The sequence below is a fragment of the Megascapheus bottae genome, chromosome X (assembly GCF_031878675.1).
Source record: "Megascapheus bottae isolate mThoBot1 chromosome X, mThoBot2.hap1, whole genome shotgun sequence".
Classification (NCBI taxonomy): domain Eukaryota; kingdom Metazoa; phylum Chordata; class Mammalia; order Rodentia; family Geomyidae; genus Megascapheus; species Megascapheus bottae.
The window spans coordinates 28,540,079-28,558,608 of record NC_143547.1 but is presented as its reverse complement, the minus strand read 5'-3'; the positions used below and the strand labels follow the sequence as shown (position 1 = coordinate 28,558,608).

At 43.4% G+C, this 18,530-nt stretch overlaps 1 pseudogene; it reads right to left on the bottom strand.

The window, feature by feature from the left end:
* Positions 1–9,003: 9,003 nt before the first annotated feature.
* On the bottom strand, positions 9,004–18,004 carry LOC150040664 (ferritin light chain pseudogene; annotated as a pseudogene).
* Positions 18,005–18,530: the final 526 nt, after the last annotated feature.

Below are 18,530 nucleotides of genomic sequence, written 5' to 3'. Positions count from 1 at the left end.
ATAGACCACTAGCCTTGAGTAGAAAAACTCAGAGCCAGGACCCATTCCCTTAGTTCAAACCCCAAGCCTGATGCAAAAGGAAAAAAAAAGGAAAGAAAGAAAAAGAAAAGAAAAACATGCTCTGCTATTTTGCTATTTGCAACCATCCTTTCTCTCTGTTTGGAAGGATGAGAAAGGCACAAGTCTAAACTGGCAGACTGTGTGAAAAATCCTGGCCTTTAATGTGTCTCTTGGCATAGTACCAATGACAGGAGGAGTGAGGACCTGTGTGTATTCTCCGCAGTATTCTTTCGTGCAATCTCCCAACCAACCAGCTAAATGCTGACAACACTGTGGAAGAGGAAGTTGCCTCTTAGCTGTGAGCCTGGAGACTGTATATAGAGTCGGATCCTTACTCAACATGATGGAGGTAAAAGCAGTAAAAGAGGAAGAAAAATGACTAATTAGGCCTATGTAGGTGCACTAGTTGGGGGAAGGTTAAAGTACAAAAGTCTGGTTACCTGTTGCTGCTCTGATAAAGTCATATGATCAACGATTCTGGGGTCACTCCAGCCCTTGAGGCAGAAGATTTCTTCCCTTTGTGCCTGGTGCAAGTGAGGCTCCAGCCTTCTCTTGGTTGAGGATACCAGGGAATAAACAGGAAAGTATGGCCCCAGGGAACTGTTACTGGGTGTCCCAACTGAAGCATAGTAACTGATTCCTGAGGAGAAGGACAAGTTCCCCTTAGGAGGCTCTGCCCCTGAATGATAAAGTCTGTAGTTAGTCTGTGGTGACCCAGGTGGCACTAGGACCTGTGTAGCTAAAATGGAGTGTGGTGGCCCATTCCTGTTCTAGCAAATTGGAAAGCAAAGGTGAGTGTGGGTGGATTTAGGCTTGAAGCTAGCCCAGGCAAAAAGATTTCCTGAACAACAGAAACAATACCATGTGAAGGCTATGATGATTTCTGGGTATGTATTTATGAGAGTAATTGATAAAGTACACCTCTGTACTCTCGTTCAGCCTCTCTCTTGGGTAATGCCACCAAATAGCAGAGGAAAATATTTCCTGTGTCACTGAGATTCCTTATTCTTATCTAAGCTAATGAGTTCTAAGGGGAGAGGCGAGTTTCCTCTCCACCATTTTCTCACTGGATGCAGGCAGAAAAGGTGCCCGAAATCTTGAGACCCCACTTCCCTGTAAAAGTTCATTTTCCATCATACTGTCTGTGATTGGCCCCTCACTTTAATTGAATGGGTGGGGGACATGAGTTGCTACTTACAGTGTGAAAATCTGAGTTGCTTAAGACTCAACACATGCCGCTGCCGGCATCATCTGCAAATTTCAGCTGGGGTTGTGATTGGTACGAATATGCAGGAATTCTCTTGTGCACCACTGGGGCAGAGGAAATAGCAATGTGTGTACTGGTAACATGTCCCAAGTGTTGTTTCACTCCCACAAAAACAAGAAACCTAAGAGAGGCAAATCGCTGAATCCACATCCTATGACCTACATACACACACAGCAGCATGTCCTCGTGGTTCACCTCTTGCTGACCCGGAAGCAGAAGGCAATCTAGTGAAAATTGTGATTTTTATTTAAACAAATAGGAAAAAGTAAAAGGTCTGGGGTTATAGACCCACTTATACAACTCCTCCAGTTTATGAACAAAACATTGATTACCCTTCCTCCCATCACAGAAAAAAATAAATCATTTCTTCTTGTCCTTGTTCTTTTGTATATGATTGGTCCCTCACTCTAATGGGGGGAGGGAGTTGCTACTGGCCAGTTTTGTAAAAATCTGGAATTCTAAATCCTCTTCAAGTTCAGGACGATGTATGACAGTGATTCCATCTGCATGATCTTCAGATGCTGGTTGGGGGCTCTAAAATCCTTAAGGCCCATGAGATCTCTACTGGCAGCAATGGGGTTAAAGAAATTGCTACCTAGCTGTTTGATGAATGGCCAGTTCTAGAGGTCTAATCTTAAGTTGGTACTTTAAAGATACTCTCAGATACAAAAACTGGGATGACAGTGTTTCTTGGAATCTAATTTAAAGTGTTGTGGTTACTTTCTTCTGCTGTGGAGTCAAGGCTCCAGTGTCCTGGGTTCTTCTCTGGGAATCCACTCATGTCAGCAGTTAGGTAGAATATCTTTTGCCCTACAGTCTTGTACAGTTGGGTCCCTGGCCTGCCCTTGTACTATGCAATTGGGCATTGGAAAGGAAGAAAGTATCTGTGAAGGCTGCTCAGTGTTACTGGGCCTCCCCAGTGAATCTGAGCTGATATATTCTGAGAGGGAGAAAGCAGTTCCTCTGCCTGCCTGCAGCTTCCAAAAGAGGGCTGAAGTCTTTAGTCCCTCTAATGTGAGGGACAGGATGGAATTATGTTTTAATAGTGCCTGTGCTGTTAAAATAGAATTTCTCCTGTCATTCTAGATGACCTAGATAATTGTAGAGCAAAGGCAGCTGAGGGTGGATTGTGGATTGAGTTCGGTGCAGGCGAAAATATTTGGCAAAATCTAAACAATATAAAGCACCTGTTCAGAGAAGAGGCGTGGCTCAAGTGATTGAATGCCCCCCGAAAGCAAGAAAGCCAAGGGAGAGTAGGAGAATGCTTGAATGGAAGTCCTTTGACACACACACACACACACACACCCCATACTCAGCCACTCAGCCCTAGAAATTGTCTAGGGAAATTTGGGAGAATTTATCCAAACTGTGACTAAATGAAAAGGGACTTAGTGTATACTTCCAATGAGATGAGTCCAACCTTGAATACAACTTACAATGTATCATCTTGCCACTCCCTAGAACACACTGATTTCTCCTTGCTATCCAATTTGTGATTGGTACCTCACTATAACTGGAAGGCCAAGGGACATGAGATAATGCAGGCACATTGTATCTAACTGTCAGTTTCTAATCATTCTTCACATGCAGGGCGATATGGGCAGAAGCATTATGCCCACTTGCATCATCTGCATAAGATGGAGGACCTAACTGCCCATGAGTTTCTTCTGGCACCACTGCTAGAGACAATTGACTAGTAATCATAGCCACCAGTTAGAGTTCAGAAGTCAGATCCTTATTTGGTCTGGTGATTGTTATGTAGATTGTTAGTTAGGGATTTGGGAGATGACAAGTGTTTGTTTGAGAGCAGGTTTCAAGTGCTAAATCTGTGTTGGTGATTCTGCCATAGGGGTGGGAATGAGGCAGGCTGTGATATTGATGAGAGTAGTTAGTAGAGTCTACCTCTGTACTTTGCTTCAGCTTCCATCATGGATTATGCCACCCACATGGGGAAAATACTTCCTTAGGCTCCTTCATGGCATCAGGATTCCCCACCCAATTGCAGTTCCTTGATTGCTAAAGAGGGGAGGCAAGCTTCTCCTCCATCATTCCCTCAATGGCTGCAGCCAGAAAAAGTGCCCAAAGTCTAGAGACCCCATTTTGTTTGTGATGACACAGTGACATTATTATTCCGTAGGGCTAGTGCTGCCAAAATATGTTTTCTGCTAGGTATGGTGGCTCTGTCTGATTATGCTAGTTATTTAGGGAACAAAATCTGGGATTCTTCATTTGAACAGCAAAAGTGCTGGCATGGCTTCAATCTCAACAAAAAAAAGCCATGTTCAAGTTGGGTGTAGGCATGCCCCAAGCATGGATCAGCCCCCAAATGCAAGAAAGGGAAGCAATACTGTGCAAATCCCTAAATCCATGTCTCAACACACAAACACACACACACACATGCACACACACACACACACACACACACGCACGCACAGGATATCAGTATGGTAATGCATGTTGTGCTTGAATGGAAGGAACAATTTGTCCAGGGAAAATTCTGAGAACTTATTCAAAATATAACCTAAAAAGTACAGTGATATAGCTCCAGTGTACCATGCTGCCTTAGGAGTATAAACCTGAATATCTCTACCCCACCCCCATTAAAATATTTGTATTTCTCCTTGTTGTTCTATTTGTGACTGTTCCCTAGTCTAAGAGACTAAGAGAGCAAGTTTCCCTGCTTCAAGGCTATGCAAAATCCAGGCTACTAAAGACTCCATAGTGGCAAGTCCAGGGGCTAGGAGATGTGAGCATTTACCTGCAGCACCTACAAACACCTACTAGAGATGCTGTAGGTACCGAACATGCAGTAGCTCTCTTCTGACATGACTGTTACAGAAGAAATTGCCTACTAGTATTTGGTATGGGCAGTGAAGGGAAAAGAATGTCTCTAGGTCATGTGGGGACCCTGGGCTCCCTCAGCTAATGCACCCTGAGAAGAGGGAAGATACCTGTGGGTGGGGGGACAAGGAGTAGAGACATTACCTAGATGCTGATTCTTCACCTTTATCCTCCACAGACACTGCCAGGGTGCACCAAGGCCCTGAGGGCTCCTGAGATCCCCCTGGCAGTACTGGCACCAATCACATTGCTGCCTGGCTGTTGGCCACCTAGCTGAGTCTAGTCGTCAGTTAGTCCTTTGAAGTCATCATCACGTAGTGAAGACAGGATGACAAGTGCCTGTTTTGGAGCAGGTTTTAAATGCTAATTGTGGTTAGTTCTTCTGTTGATGCAGAAGATCAGGTAATCTGTATTTATCTCTGGGTATCCACTAATCTCAGCAGTTGGCAGAGTACCTCTACTTCCTGCATGATCCAATTGGCATTCCCACTCAATTCTGGTTGCTGTCATAGGAGGAAAGTATGTCCTCAGACATGTGGTGCTACTGATCTTCCCCTCCAAATTTCAGCTAATGTACTCTGCGAGGGAACATGATCCTCCACTTGCCAGCAGCTTCAAGAAGAGATCCGAAGTCTCTATCCCTATTTATTGTGTATTTATCTAGTGACATTATGTTTCAGCAGGGTCAGGGGTGTTAAAATGATGCCTCTGATGGCTGTCATGGCCCATTTCTGTTATCCTAGCTAACTGAGGAACAAAGGTAGTTGTAGGTGTTTTGTTTTGTTTTGTTTTGTTTTTTTCCATTCCTGGGGCTTTAACTCGGGGCCTCATCATTGTCTTTGGGATTTTTCAAGGCTAGTGCTCTATCACTTAAGCCATAGCAACACTTTTGTCTTTTGTGTGTGTGTGTGTGTGTGTGTGTGTGTGTGTATGTGTGTGGTACTGAGGAATCAAACCCAGGGTTTCATGCGTGCTAGGTAGGCACTCTACCACTAGGTCATGCTCCTGGCCCATGGCTGGATCTTATTTGAGGCCATCCTACACAAAATTTGGTATAGCTTCAATTTTCAAAAGAACACAGTATGGCCCATCATGCAACATCCTCCCCCCCAAAATCATAGAAAACTGAGAGCCAGCAAAACTGAGAGCCAGAGGGGGATAACAAGGTGCCTGGGAGGGGGAGGGGGAAAGTGGGACAAAAACATGAGAAGGGGTATCAATGTGTGAGAAGTAATGCACCTACTATCTGGTGAGTATAAGTGTAACTCCTCTATACATAACAACAAAAAAAGAAAACCATGAGTAGGGGTATCAAGGTTTGAGAGGCAATGTACCCACTACCTGATGAATGTAACTGTAACCCTTCTATACATTATCCTGACAACAAAATACAATTCTAAAAAAAAGAAAGAAAAAGAAAACTGAGAGCTAACAAATCCCTGAATCCATTGCCTAGGGCCAGCACATACATAATATGGCCTATTGTGATGATTCTCCTCTCCAGAGACTGGAAGCTCAAGGTGGTGTAGGGAAAAATGTGAGACCGTGTTCAAATTCTACGGCTTGGGGGTGTAGCACCACTGGTATATTTCCAGCTTATCTCAAACCCTAATATACCCCTCTCCCATTATAAAACAAAACAAACAAAATTCCTCCTTGTTCTTTGGCACAATCTGTCATTCTGATTGTTAAAGGGAGGGGCACCAGATGTTGCTAGAAGGGGCCAGGAGTATGGCCTAGTGGTAGAGTGCTTGTATAGCATTTATGAAACCCTGGGTTTGATTCCTCAGTACCACATACACAGAAAAATCCAGAAGTGGTTCAAGTGGTAGAGCGCTAGCCCTGAAAAAGCCCAAGGACATTGCTCAGGCCCTGAATTCAAGCCTTAGAACTGGCAGGAAATAAAGAGATGTTGCTGGCAAACCATGTGAAAGTGCAGACTTATAAATCCTTTGCAGTGTCAGGAAGGTGTGTGGTGGGGGAGGGATTAACAATGGTGGTGGTGAGTCTTATCCTACATTGCCTCTTGAGGCCTGCTGGTAATGACAGAGGCCCGAACTATTCATGAGTTCTTCTTCACTAGCTGTATGGGCAGATGAAATTGCCCCCTGTTTCCAGCATGGTCTTGTCTACTGCTCTGATCTGAGGATCAGGTTGATTGGTTGATAGAGCCACCAGGTGGGGTAGAGGGGTGTGACAAGTGCTTCTTAGAGAACAGGTTTAAAGTGCTAACTGTAGCTTCCTTGGTCTGCTGTGAGGTCCTAGGATCAGGGGAACGATATTCTTCCCTGAGTTTCCACTGATGTCAATATTTGGGCAGAATACATCTGCCCCTACATACTGGTACAGTTGGGACTCCAGATCCAGCTTGCTCATGGGTGGCGCTGCCAGGCAGTGGAGGGGAAAAGTATGGCCCCAGGTTTCCTGGTCCCACTGGTCTTTATCATCATCATCATCATCATCAATTTTACTGAATCTCAGCTAATGAGCTCTGAAACTGGGAATGAGGTTCCTCCACCAGGGTTCAGCCTTCAAAAGAGGACTGAAGATTCCTAGTCTCTCCGAGACTGTGGTGGCCCAGCAGCATTATTTAAAGAAAGCTGAGTCCCTATTGAGTGGGTAGTAACAGGGTGGCATTATGTTTCAGTAAGGCCTCTGTTGTTCAAATTGTGTTTCTGGTAGCTGTGGTGACCCACTCGTGTTATTTTAGCTACCTGGGGACCAAAGTTGCTGTGGGTTGATATTTATTTGAGGCTAGTCCAGGCAGAGGCACAGCTTCAGTCTCTCCTGAAAAGTGGATATGGCCCTGCAGGCCTGGCCCAAGTGATCAAACAACTACAAAAAAGAAGAAAGACAAATGAGAGTGGGAGAATCCCTGGATCCACTACCCATGACAGGCAGAGACACAGATATGGACAGACAGACAGACACATGCACAATGTGCTGCTGTGCCTCTTGCTAGACTGGAAGTCCAAGGCTGTTCAGGGGAAATTATGAAACCTTATTCAAAGTATTATGCAACCTAAAAGGAGTGTAGGTACAGTGCTTCATTGCTGGCTCATGAGTGGTACAAACTATAAAGCACCAATTTTCCTATCCTTCTGTCTGTGTTTGGTTCCCCATTCTAATTAGGAATCCAGCTTCTGAATTCTTATGAGGAATGGAATAGGATTTGTGTTAGGGATAGTGAATCCCTGTATGCAGTATTTATAACTTTCTTTTGGCCAAAGCTAGTTTCAAACCTTAATTCTCCCAAGATTGCCTCTTGTGTAGCTGAGAGTACAAGGGTGAGCCAACACCACACACAACTTTTTGTTTTGTTTTTGTTTTTCTGCCAACTTTGGGGCTTGAACTCAGGGACCGGGCACTGTCCCTGAGCTTTTGTTCTCAAGATAGTACTCTGCCACCTCGAGTCACAGCATGTCTGACTTTTTGGTAGTTAACTTAAGATAATGGTCTCATAGACTTTCTTGCTGGAAATGACTTTGAACTTCAGTCTTCAGATAGCAGCCTCCTAAGTAGCTGGGATTATAGGCATGCCCCACAAGTGCCTGGTTTCCCCCACTTTTTTAAGTAGTCAAAGCAATGCCCATAACCCTAAATCTCAGGGAAGGTTTTCTTAAAAGATGACATGATCCTGTATTTAAAGAATCCTATAGACTCTACTCCCAAGCTCCTTGAGCTGATTCAAAACTTTGGAAGGGTAGCAGGGTATAAAATTAACCCTCAAAAAACAATTTTTAAGCCGGGTACCTGTGACTTACATTTGTAATCTTAGCTTCTCTGGAAACTGAGACCTGAGGATTGCTGTTCAAAGCCATCCTGGGCAGGAAAGACTCATATCTAATTATCTAACAAAAGTTTGTGGTCTACACATGGATGGTTTTTACCATGCAAAGGGATACCCAGGAGGACAGAAATAGAAAAGTCATCAACTCAGTACTGTGATAAAAGACTGATGGAGTCAGGAAAAATGAATGGGATACAAAAAGTGTGATAAGGCTGTGAAAAGGAACTTTCTCTTTTTCATTACCACAGAACAAAATTAATTGCACAAACACTTATTCTCTGTCCTTTTCTGCAATTGGCACACTGTTCCATTCTCATTTGTGTGTGTGTGTGTGTGCGTGTGTGTCTGTGCACGCGCATGTGTCCACATGTGCATGCACACTGGTACTGATGCTTGAACTCAGGGTCTCAAGCTCACACTTAGCTTTTTTTTGCCAGTCCTGGGCTTGAGCTCAGGGCCTGAGCACTGTCCTTGGATTTTCTCAAGGCTAGAGCTCTACCAATTGAGCCTCAGCACCACTTCCGGCTTTTTTCTATGTATGTGGTACCGAGGAATCAAACCCGGGTCTTCATGCATGCTAGGCAAGCACTTTAACCACTAGGCCAAACTCCCGGCCCCACACTTAGCTTTTTAACTCAAGGCTGCCTCTCTACCCCTTGAACCACACCTTCACTACCAACTTCTTTCTGGTTAATTTGAGATAAAGAGTCTCTGGGCATTTGCTGCTCAGGAAGCTTCCCATCTTCCATCCTCAAATCTCAGATTATCTCAGTAGCTGGGATTTTGGTGTGACTCACAGGCTCATGGCTCTCTCTTGGGGAGAGATAAATTTGGGTGCTCTGTTTTGAACCTTATGCTTATTTTAGTGGTATTGTTCCCATTTCTGACCTGGTTTTATTTTCCCCCTTGATTGCTGGAAAAAGCTGTATTTCATTTGGTCCACGGCTTGGAAAGGAATACATGCTGAGGAAGTTGCCCAATGGCTAGAGGGGGAGGCTCAGGTGAAAATCCTGATGCCAGGCGATGCAAAGATAGCTCTCAAAGGCTGGGGACTGTGGGATCTTCTAGTCGTGCTTGAGAGTGAGACGCTCAAAGAGATAATCGCCCAGCCCGGTGTGAGGGGCTGCCAGCCTGCGGAGGTTGGTCAGATGGTCGCCCATCTTCTTGATAAGCTTCACCTCTTCATCCAGGAAATGGTTCTCCAGGAAGTCACAGAGATGGGGGTCTCTGCGGGCAAAACCCAAGGCATGAAGATCCAGAATGGCTTGGTTCAGGTTCTTCTCCAAGGCCAAGGCGACTTCCATGGCTTCCGCAGTTTTACCCCACTCATCTCGAGAGGGCTTCTTCACATCCTGGAACAGCGCGCGGCCGCCACGCTGGTTCTGCATCTTCAGGAGGCGGTGGGCACACTCGCGCTTCTCTTCCGCCAGCTCGCGGAAGAAGTGGCCCATGCCACCCAGAGCCACATCGTCGCGATCGAAATAGTAGCCCAGAGAGAGGTAGATGTAGGAGGCCCGCAAATGCAGGTTGATCAGGTGGTTGACAGCAGCCTCCACCTCGGTGGAATAATTCTCTCGAATCTGGGAGTTCAGGGCTAGTCGTTGGTGTAGAGCTAACCACACACACACACACACACACACACACACACACACACACACACGCACGCACGCACGCACGCACAAAGGCGTTGGTTGGCCCTGGAAGCAGGAGATGGGTGAGAAGATAAGGGCCAGAAGTCTGTGAGTGGAGAGGAGATCCTAAGGTAGTCACTGGTGGGAAAGAGGAGTCCCTGCGTCTGTTCCGTCCAAACACTGTTGAGACAGATCCGAGGGATGGCACACGCTGATCCTCGTCATTGCTTTTTATATTTAACATACGTAAGCTTTGTAATTTCCTGATTTAGATATATACGCCCAAGAATATTTGAAACCGTGTTCCCTTGGTGAAGAGTACAGACATTAGGGAACCCCATATCTCACATACTTAAAATTTCTGGCACTGCTAGTATTTGGGACTAAATGTAGCTGCGAAGTTCTTTTCATTTCTCCCCAGCTCTTTGTCCAAAGGGAGCATTCAACTGGATTGGGAAGATTCCACAGCTGCAGGCCGAACCACAGTCACGGAAGGCAGAGTTTTCAGAGGGATAAAGAGTGAGTGCCTGTCTTATCTTCTGTCTGGAAATGACTTCCTGCTTAGCTTCCCCTTGTAGTCATTGTGCCTAGAAGCAGAAGCACAGGGGCTTTGGGAGAAATGTGCCTTTCAGATATCCTCTTTCTGTAGCACTCATGGTTCTCCTCACCTTCCTAGAGGAGAATTTGTACTTTGCATGTGGGCTTTGCAAGCCTCAGTTTCTCCAGAACAGGAGATGGTCATCACCAGTCTCACTCCCCATGAGCATTTACTGGAGTTTGAGGCCAAAGCTCTAGAAGGGCCTCTTCCTGAGGACTCATGGAAATGGAAGATCTGCGCAGAATTCATACTCAAATATATCCTAAGTCATGTCGATTTCATGCTTTAATAGATTCCCCCATTGACCCACCTCAGACATATGGCTCTGAACAAGGAGGTTCTCTTTTTCAGTTTTTATTGTTATTATAAACGTGATATACAGAAGGGTTACAGTTACATATCTCAGATAATGAGTATATTTCTTTTTGGACAATGTCACCCCTTTTCTCACTCTCTTCCAGTTTTTCCTTCCAGTCCCTGCCCACTTTATACAGTGTCAGCTGGGAGTGTGGCCTAGTTATAGAGTGCTTGCCTAGCATGCATGATAACCTGTGTTTAATTTCTTGGTATGACATACACAGAAAAATTCGGAAGTGGTGCTGTGACTCGAGTGGTAAAGCCCTAGTCATGAGAAAGCCCAAGGACAGTGCTTAGGCCTTGAGTTCAAGTACCAGTACTGGCAAAAAAAAGAAAAGAAAGAAAGAAAGAAACAGAAACAGAAAAAAAAAAACAGGGCCTGGAGCATAGCCTAGCAGTAGAGTGCTTGCATAACATTTGATACCTGGGTACCACATACTCAGAAAAAGCCAGAAGTGGTGCTGTGACTCAAGTGGTAGAGCACTAGCCTTGAGTAAAAAGTGTCTAAGAACAGTACTCAGACCCTGAGTTTAAGCCCCAGAAGGGGCAAAAAAATAGTGTCCAGTGAATACCACTGTTGGCATTTGTTCATTTTTTGTACCACCAGTTCTATGCCTCATTACCCTCCTAAAGACAGATAAATGAACAAACAATATAAGGATAAGAGAAAACAGCAAGGAAGAAAAACTTTTGATTCCATTTCTTGAGTTAATTTTGATAAATATTATTTTATATGGTCAGATAGATATTGGCATTTTACCTTTATGTTCTTCCTAGAATATTCTCCTTTATCCTCACTGTATGTATATACTAGAGTCCTGTATAAGTTATTATATCCCAGTATATTTAGGATCTACTTTCCATACATGAGAGAAAATATGTATCATGTGTGTCTCTGTTTGTTTTTTTCCTAGTCCTGGGCCTTGAACTCAGGGCTTGGGCACTGTTCTTGGGCTCTTGGGCTTTTTCAAGAACAGAGCTCTACCACTTGAGCCATGGCACCATTTCTGGCTTTTTTTCCCTATGTATGTGGTACTGAGGAATCAAACCCAGGTCTTCATGCATGCAAGGCAAGCACTCTACCACAAGGCCAAACTCCCAGCCCCTGTGTCTCTGTTTTTTGCTTGTATTACTTGATGATTTATTCCAGGTCCATACATTTCCTGCAAATGGCGTAGTATTATTCTTTCTAATGGCTGTGTAGAATTCCATTGTGTATAGGTACCACATGTTTTGGATCCTCTCATCCATTGTAAGGCGTCTGGGCTGTTTCTATAATTTGGTTATTGTGAATGATGCAGCAATGAACATGGATGTGCAAGTGTCTCTATGGTATCCTGGATTGTGATGTTCAGCGTAGATTCCCAGGAGCAATATGGCTGAGACTTAGGGAAGGTCTATGCTTAGTTTTTTGAGGAACCTCCAGACTGTGATTCAGAGTGTTTGTACTACTTTACATTTCCACCAACATTGCAAGAGAATTTCTTTTCCCCCAAAATCCCTGCCAGCATTTGTTCTTAGAATTTAAGATTTTGGCCAATCTAAGTGGGGTGAGATGAAATTTCAGAGTTGTTTTGATTTGCATTTCCTTGACCTAAGTTTCTGCTTCCTCCATTGGTATAGTGGGACAGACACTATGGTCTTCACACTTTTGATATGAAGGCTGAGTGACAGTTTATGTAAAATACTGAGAGTCCCTGTTAGAATACTAGCAGGTGCTTAGTTCACAGTTGATAATTGACTATTTTTACTGCTGAGAAATATAGCAGAGCATTTGCAGGTGGGAATTTTGGAGTTAAACTGCCCTTTCTGGCGCTGGATCCAGACTCTCTGCTTAACATCTTTTTGGCACAGTTATCTTAGCTAACCTGTCAAAACTTCAATTTCTACAATCATAATAACATGGAGAGTAGTAGCGTCTTTTTTTACTTGGTGAGAGATTGAAGACATACAATGCTTAACACAGAGGCTGACATGTATGTAGCTGCTGTACCTTCTTTTTTTTGCCAGTCCCAGGGTTTGAACTCAGGGCCTGGGTACTGTCTCTGAGCTTCTTTTGCTCCAGGCTAGCACTCTACCACTTGAGCCACAATACTACTTCAGGCTGATCATCCCAGATCCAAACTATAGCACAGTGTTCTAGCTTTAGCTTTATACAATGCTTTAGCTTTTCATTGTTCTGAGTGAGAAACTGCTTTCTAGAATGGGTTTGGAAGATTTGATTCTGGAGCTTGGGGACCTAACAGTGTAAGATGAGCCATTCAAACTTTAGCCAGGCAATTGTGTCTTCCCCTTCTAAATCCTAGCTACTCAAGAGGCTAAGATCTGAGGATTGGAGTTTGAAGCCAGTATAGGCAGGAAAGTCTATGAGACTCATATCCAGTGAGCTACCAAAAGGCCAGAGTGGGGCTGTAGCTCAAGAGGTAGAGCACTTATCTTGAGCAAAAAAGTTCCAGGATAGAGTCCAGAATCTGACTTCAAGCCTCAGGACTAGCACAAAGCAAATAAAAACACAAAACACCCTTTAATGTGTACATGTGTCCTCTTTTCTTTTCAGTAGAGAATTATTAAAAATATCACTTCTTGGGGCTAGGAGTTTGGCCTAGTGGTAGAGTGCTTGCCTAGCATACACAAAGACCTGGGTTAGATTCCTTAGTACCACACACATAGAAAAAAGCCAGAAGTGGTGCTGAGGCTCAAGTGGTAGAGCTCTAGCCTTGAGACAGTCCAAGGACAGGGCTCAGGCTCTAAGCTCAAGCCCAGGACTGGCAAAAAGAAAAAAAATCACTTTTTTTGCCAGTCATGGGAACTGAACTCAGGGCCTGGACACTGTCCCTGAGCATTTTCGCTGAAGGCTAGAGCTCTGCCACTTTAACTACAATACCACTTCCAGCTTTTTCTATGTATGTGGTACCAAGGAATAGAACTCAGGGGGTCATGCATACTAGGCAAGCACTCTACCACTAACCACACTCCCAGCCCCTGAAAATATCCCTTCTGAGAGAAACAAATTGTAAATACCGAGAATTATCCAATAAGAAATTATCCTATTATATTTCTTCCCAGTGCTCTAAATACTTTCAATGGCCATGTAGAATCTTGATAAGTAAAAATGAAAAGCAATCCATGTTATTTACGAAACAAAATCTGTATTTTCAATATTTCTGCTTTATGGGCAAGGAGAGGGAGAAATGAGAAACAAATGATAGTAGTTTTAGTAATATCTTAAAAATAAGGACTATGTGTATAATCCTGAATGTATAACACAGTTCTTGTTTTAAATATGGAGGATCCTTATCTTAGCACGTATTCCCTCAAAGAGAAATGTGACTTTTTAGCTAAAGGAACCCTACTATTGGAAGTCCCTTAGATCAAATTATGTTTCTGTTTAGCAGTATTGGGAAGCATGTGGAGTTTTGGGCATGTTCTCAACCAATACAGCCCAATACCCAACCCCCAAAAAGGCTTTTGGGGGAGGGGCAGGAGCTTGTCCTAGTGGTAGACTCTTCACCTAGCCTCTATAACGTCCTGGGCTCTATTCTCTGGTACCACATACACTGAAAAGGCCAGAAGTGGTTCTTTGGATCAAGTGGTAGAGCTCTAGCCTTGAGTAAACTCAAGGATAGTGCCCAGGCCCCGAGTTCAAGCCCCAGGACTGGCAAAAAAGGTTTTTTTGGAGGACATATTTTTATTAGCACATATTAATTGTAGAGGTTATGGGATTTATTTTTTCTTTTTCTTTTTTTTTTAAAAAAAGGATGTGTGTGCTTGCTTGTGCTCAGGTGCATGAGTAAGCATGTATATCTGTATGTGTGAACTAGAGCTTGAACTCATGGACTGGGCACTTTTGTTTACCTTTTTTTCTTAAGGCTGACACTCTACTACTTGAGGTACAGCTCCACACGAGGCAAAAATCCCCTAAGTATTCATTGCTAATTTTCATGAATTCAAAACCTATTCAGAAATATCATACATTCTGATTTTGACTATTTCACAAAGTGACAGAAACAACCATAATTGCATGACTTAGTTAAAAATCAATTGAACATTTTGAAGATAAACAAGCAATTTTAATGACAATTCATTCTTGGCTTTAGCTCAATTTAACTACAATACAAAGGTTTAGGCTTTGGTTATCATATTAATTTAGTATCTCCCTTGCATGTTCTATTCCTGCATTTTTGCTAAAATACCATAGAAAAATGAAAAAAATTCATTTATAGCTTTACAGAACATTGTGTTTTAGTTTACTAAACAAAATTACTGTTTCATTTTAGCTGAGATTAGTGGTGTTTAATAATACAAACAAGACAGGGAGCATATGCTTAACTTGGTTAACTAACAGAAAAGTCAACACCCTCTGGCCACTATTTGCAAAGATTGTGGGTATATTATCATGGAAGTTACACAAAACCTGTCAGCAGTGTTTATTTGCCCTTATGAAACCATATTGACTTTATAGAACAAAATGCTTTCCTAAAAGCAATATTGCAGTGTTAGCAGTGAGCCCAAAGCTAGGCTCAGTGAAGCTGCTAAAAGTCAAAAGTTTTACAAAGCATGATTTCTGTACATAAATCCACAGTTCAATATAACAGTTAAAGGTTCATTTGAGAATAACTCCAGAATGATTTAACCATGAAAATACATGAATACATGTCAAATATTCATCCTAAATAGAAGTTTTACAAGTGGTAATTTTCTATCAAACAGAATTGTAAATTCCTTTAAGGGCCGGGAGTGTGGCCTAGTGGTAGAGTGCTTGTCTAGCATGTATGAAGCCCTGGGTTCGATTATCCAGAGACACATAAACAGAAAAAGCTGGAAGTGGCACTGTGGCTCAAGTGGCAGAGGGCTAGCCTTGGGCAACATGTGTCCAAGGACAGTGCCCAGGACTGGCAAGAAAAAAATCAGTCTGTGGGGCTGGGAATGTAGTTTAGCCCTGGAGTGCTTACCAACCATGCTTGAAGCCCTGGGTTAGATTCCTCAGCACCACATGAACAGAAAAAGCTGGAAGTAGTACTGTGGCTCATAAAGCTCTAGCCTTGAAAAAGTCCAAGAACAGTGCTCAGGCCCTGAGTTCAAGCCCCAGGACTGGCAAAAACAAAAAACAAAAAGAAAAACAAAAGCAAAACAGCAACAACAACAAGAAAAAACCAGAGGAAGAATAAAGAAAACAAACCAGTGTCAGGGCCAGGAGTTTGGCCTAGTGGTAGAGTGCTTGCCTAACATGCACGAAGACCCGGGTTCGATTCCTCAGTACCACATACATGGAAAAAAAAAGCCTGAAACTGTGCTGAGGTTCAAGTGGTAGAGCTCTGGCCTTGAGAAAGCCCAAGGACAGTGCTTAGGCCCTGAGTTCAAGCCTAGGACTGGCAAAAAACCCACCAACAAACCAGTGTCTGATGACTATTTTCCCTAGGAGCTGTCATATGGCTAAGAATGGCCTACTCAGTATCTGTTCAATTAGCCCAGTGACACCTTCTAAATTGATTATTTGGGATCACCTGTTACAGTTTCCCTTGCATAATGAGTGTGGTCAGCCCAGAAAACAGCTCCAAGAATAGACAGTTTTGATCTAGTAAGGCTCTCCCCTGATTCTAGCAAATTGCTATCATTATGTAGATTTGGTAAAAAATTCTTTGAAGAAATAAAAATGCTGTACCTGAGTAGTACTTGACATGAAAAAGATAATGAAAATCAGATCAATCATGATTTTTGCTTTGAAAAATATGCCAGTAGTGAGGCTTCAACTCAGGTCCTGGGTGCTGTCCTTGAGTTTTTTTTGCTCGTATTATTTCTCATGAGTCTCATGGACTTTCCAATCTGGCTGGCTTTGAATGGTGATTCTCATATCTCAGCCTCGGAGTGCTAGAATTACAGCCATGAGCTCCCAGTGCCCGGCTATGAAGTTTAAAAAAATAACTTACTGGGGATGGGAGTTTGGCCTAGTGGTAGAGTGCTTGCCTAGCATGCACGAAGACCTGGGTTTAATTCCTTGGTACCACATACTTAGGAAAAGCCAGAAGTGGTGCTGAGGCTCAAGTGGTAGAGTTCTAGCCTTGAGAAAAATCCAAGAACAGTCCTTTGGCCCTGAGCTTAAGCCCAGGACTGGTAAAAAAAATTAATAACTTAGAAAGTTTATCAAGTTTAATTAGCTTACTTTAGCTATTACTTAGCTAAATACCACATGGTAAATGGTTTTATTTAACTTTCCATTGCCTTTTTGTTTTTGTGCTGTGTCTGGCACTTAAACTCAGGGCCAGGGTGCTATCCCTTAGCTTTTTCTCTTAAGGATGGCACTCTACCACTTGAGCTATAGCTCTACTTCCAACTGTCTTTTCTTTTCATTTTTTTTTGGCTACTTGGAGATAAGAGTCTTAGAAACTTCTGCACCTGGCCTGGATTTGAACTGTTTACAAATTCTTCTGTACCTAGGATTATAATTATGAGCCACTGGTACCTGTCTCTAATTTTCTTGATAGTCACCAAAGGTGATAGTATTAAACTCATCATACAAAAGTCGAAAACACCCGAATGCCAGCATCTTGGTCCCACTGCTTCATACTCCATTTGAATATCTGCAAAGTTGTAGAAGCTGCCTACATCTTTACATGCTGTGTCCTTTTCTACACACTTAAAAAAAAAGAAAAAAACCAAAATTAAATGCTGAAACCTGAAAATGCCAAACATACATCTCTACGGCCAAAGAAAATCACAAGCTTATTATGAAGCAAAATTCAAATACATCATTTATGCTATTTAGTCTGTAGCATGTATTATTAATTTATTTTTCTCTGCCTCCACCTAGTGATAACAACTTTCATTGAGATTCTTCATGTTGTTTTCATATGTATTTGCAATAATATTTAAAATTACTCATTCTCTTTTTCCCTTCCTCTAAGTCATCCGATTCATGTTCTTTGTTAATCTACAGATATTATTATGCATGTGGCTGTATGTAACGTGTGCACATGTCCTTGAATATGAATCTCTAGATTTTCTATGGAATCCATACCAATACAATTTCACCATATATAAAGCAAAATGGCCTTTTTTGTTATGGTATGCTAATTTTTGTAAAGTAGTGGCCTTCTTTATTTTTTGCCAGGATTGGGGCTTGAACTCGGTGCCTGTGGTCTTATTTGGTATTTTATTTTCTTACTGAAATCTGGGACTCTACCTCCCAGAGCCACATTTCTACTTCCAGCTTTTTGCTGATAAATGTCTTTCTGATTTGTCTTCTAGTCCTCCAGTTTCCTGGCCCATCCCCCAACCACAATCAGAATTAGTCTTGGAGCCTCATGGAGTTCCACACGAGGCCCTAGAAACCTGCACTGCAGGTACATTCAGGAGTCATAACTGATCCTCACGCTGCCCGTTCACGTCCCTCCCCTCCTTGTACCTGCCCTCTAATATTCCCGCACGCCCCTACCTACCTCATAGATGCACACGGACGCCATTGGGACCCTCCCACCCCGCACATACACATACGTTCTGTCCTCTCTTGACCTGGTCATCGTGTGCCCTGCCTGACTGTCGCTTTGTCAGTGGAGGGCAGGATTTTTCGGGTAGCAGCAGCAGCAGCAGCAGCAGCAGCAGCAGCAGCAGCAGCAGCAGCAGCAGCAGCAGCAGCAGCAGCAGCAAGGGGTTCAAGGAAAAGCAAAGGGAACACTGGTGTCTGTGCCCTCCCAAGCTCCACCTCTTTCCTCCCTTACCTTGGCCTCCACACTCACTTCCACCACCACCACTACCACACCAGCCCCCCACATACCTCTATTCTATACACACTACTGTCCATCACACACATACACTCTTCCTCCACAACACATACATGCACACACTCCCCTCCATCACATATCACGCACACACCACTCTCTCCTGTCGACCCTGCTCAATGCTACCTGACTGGCTGCACCCCCTTCCGGCCTTCTCTCAGCCCTTCCGCCACTCGCAGGTCTGCTTGCCTCGTGCAACCCTGCACACCTA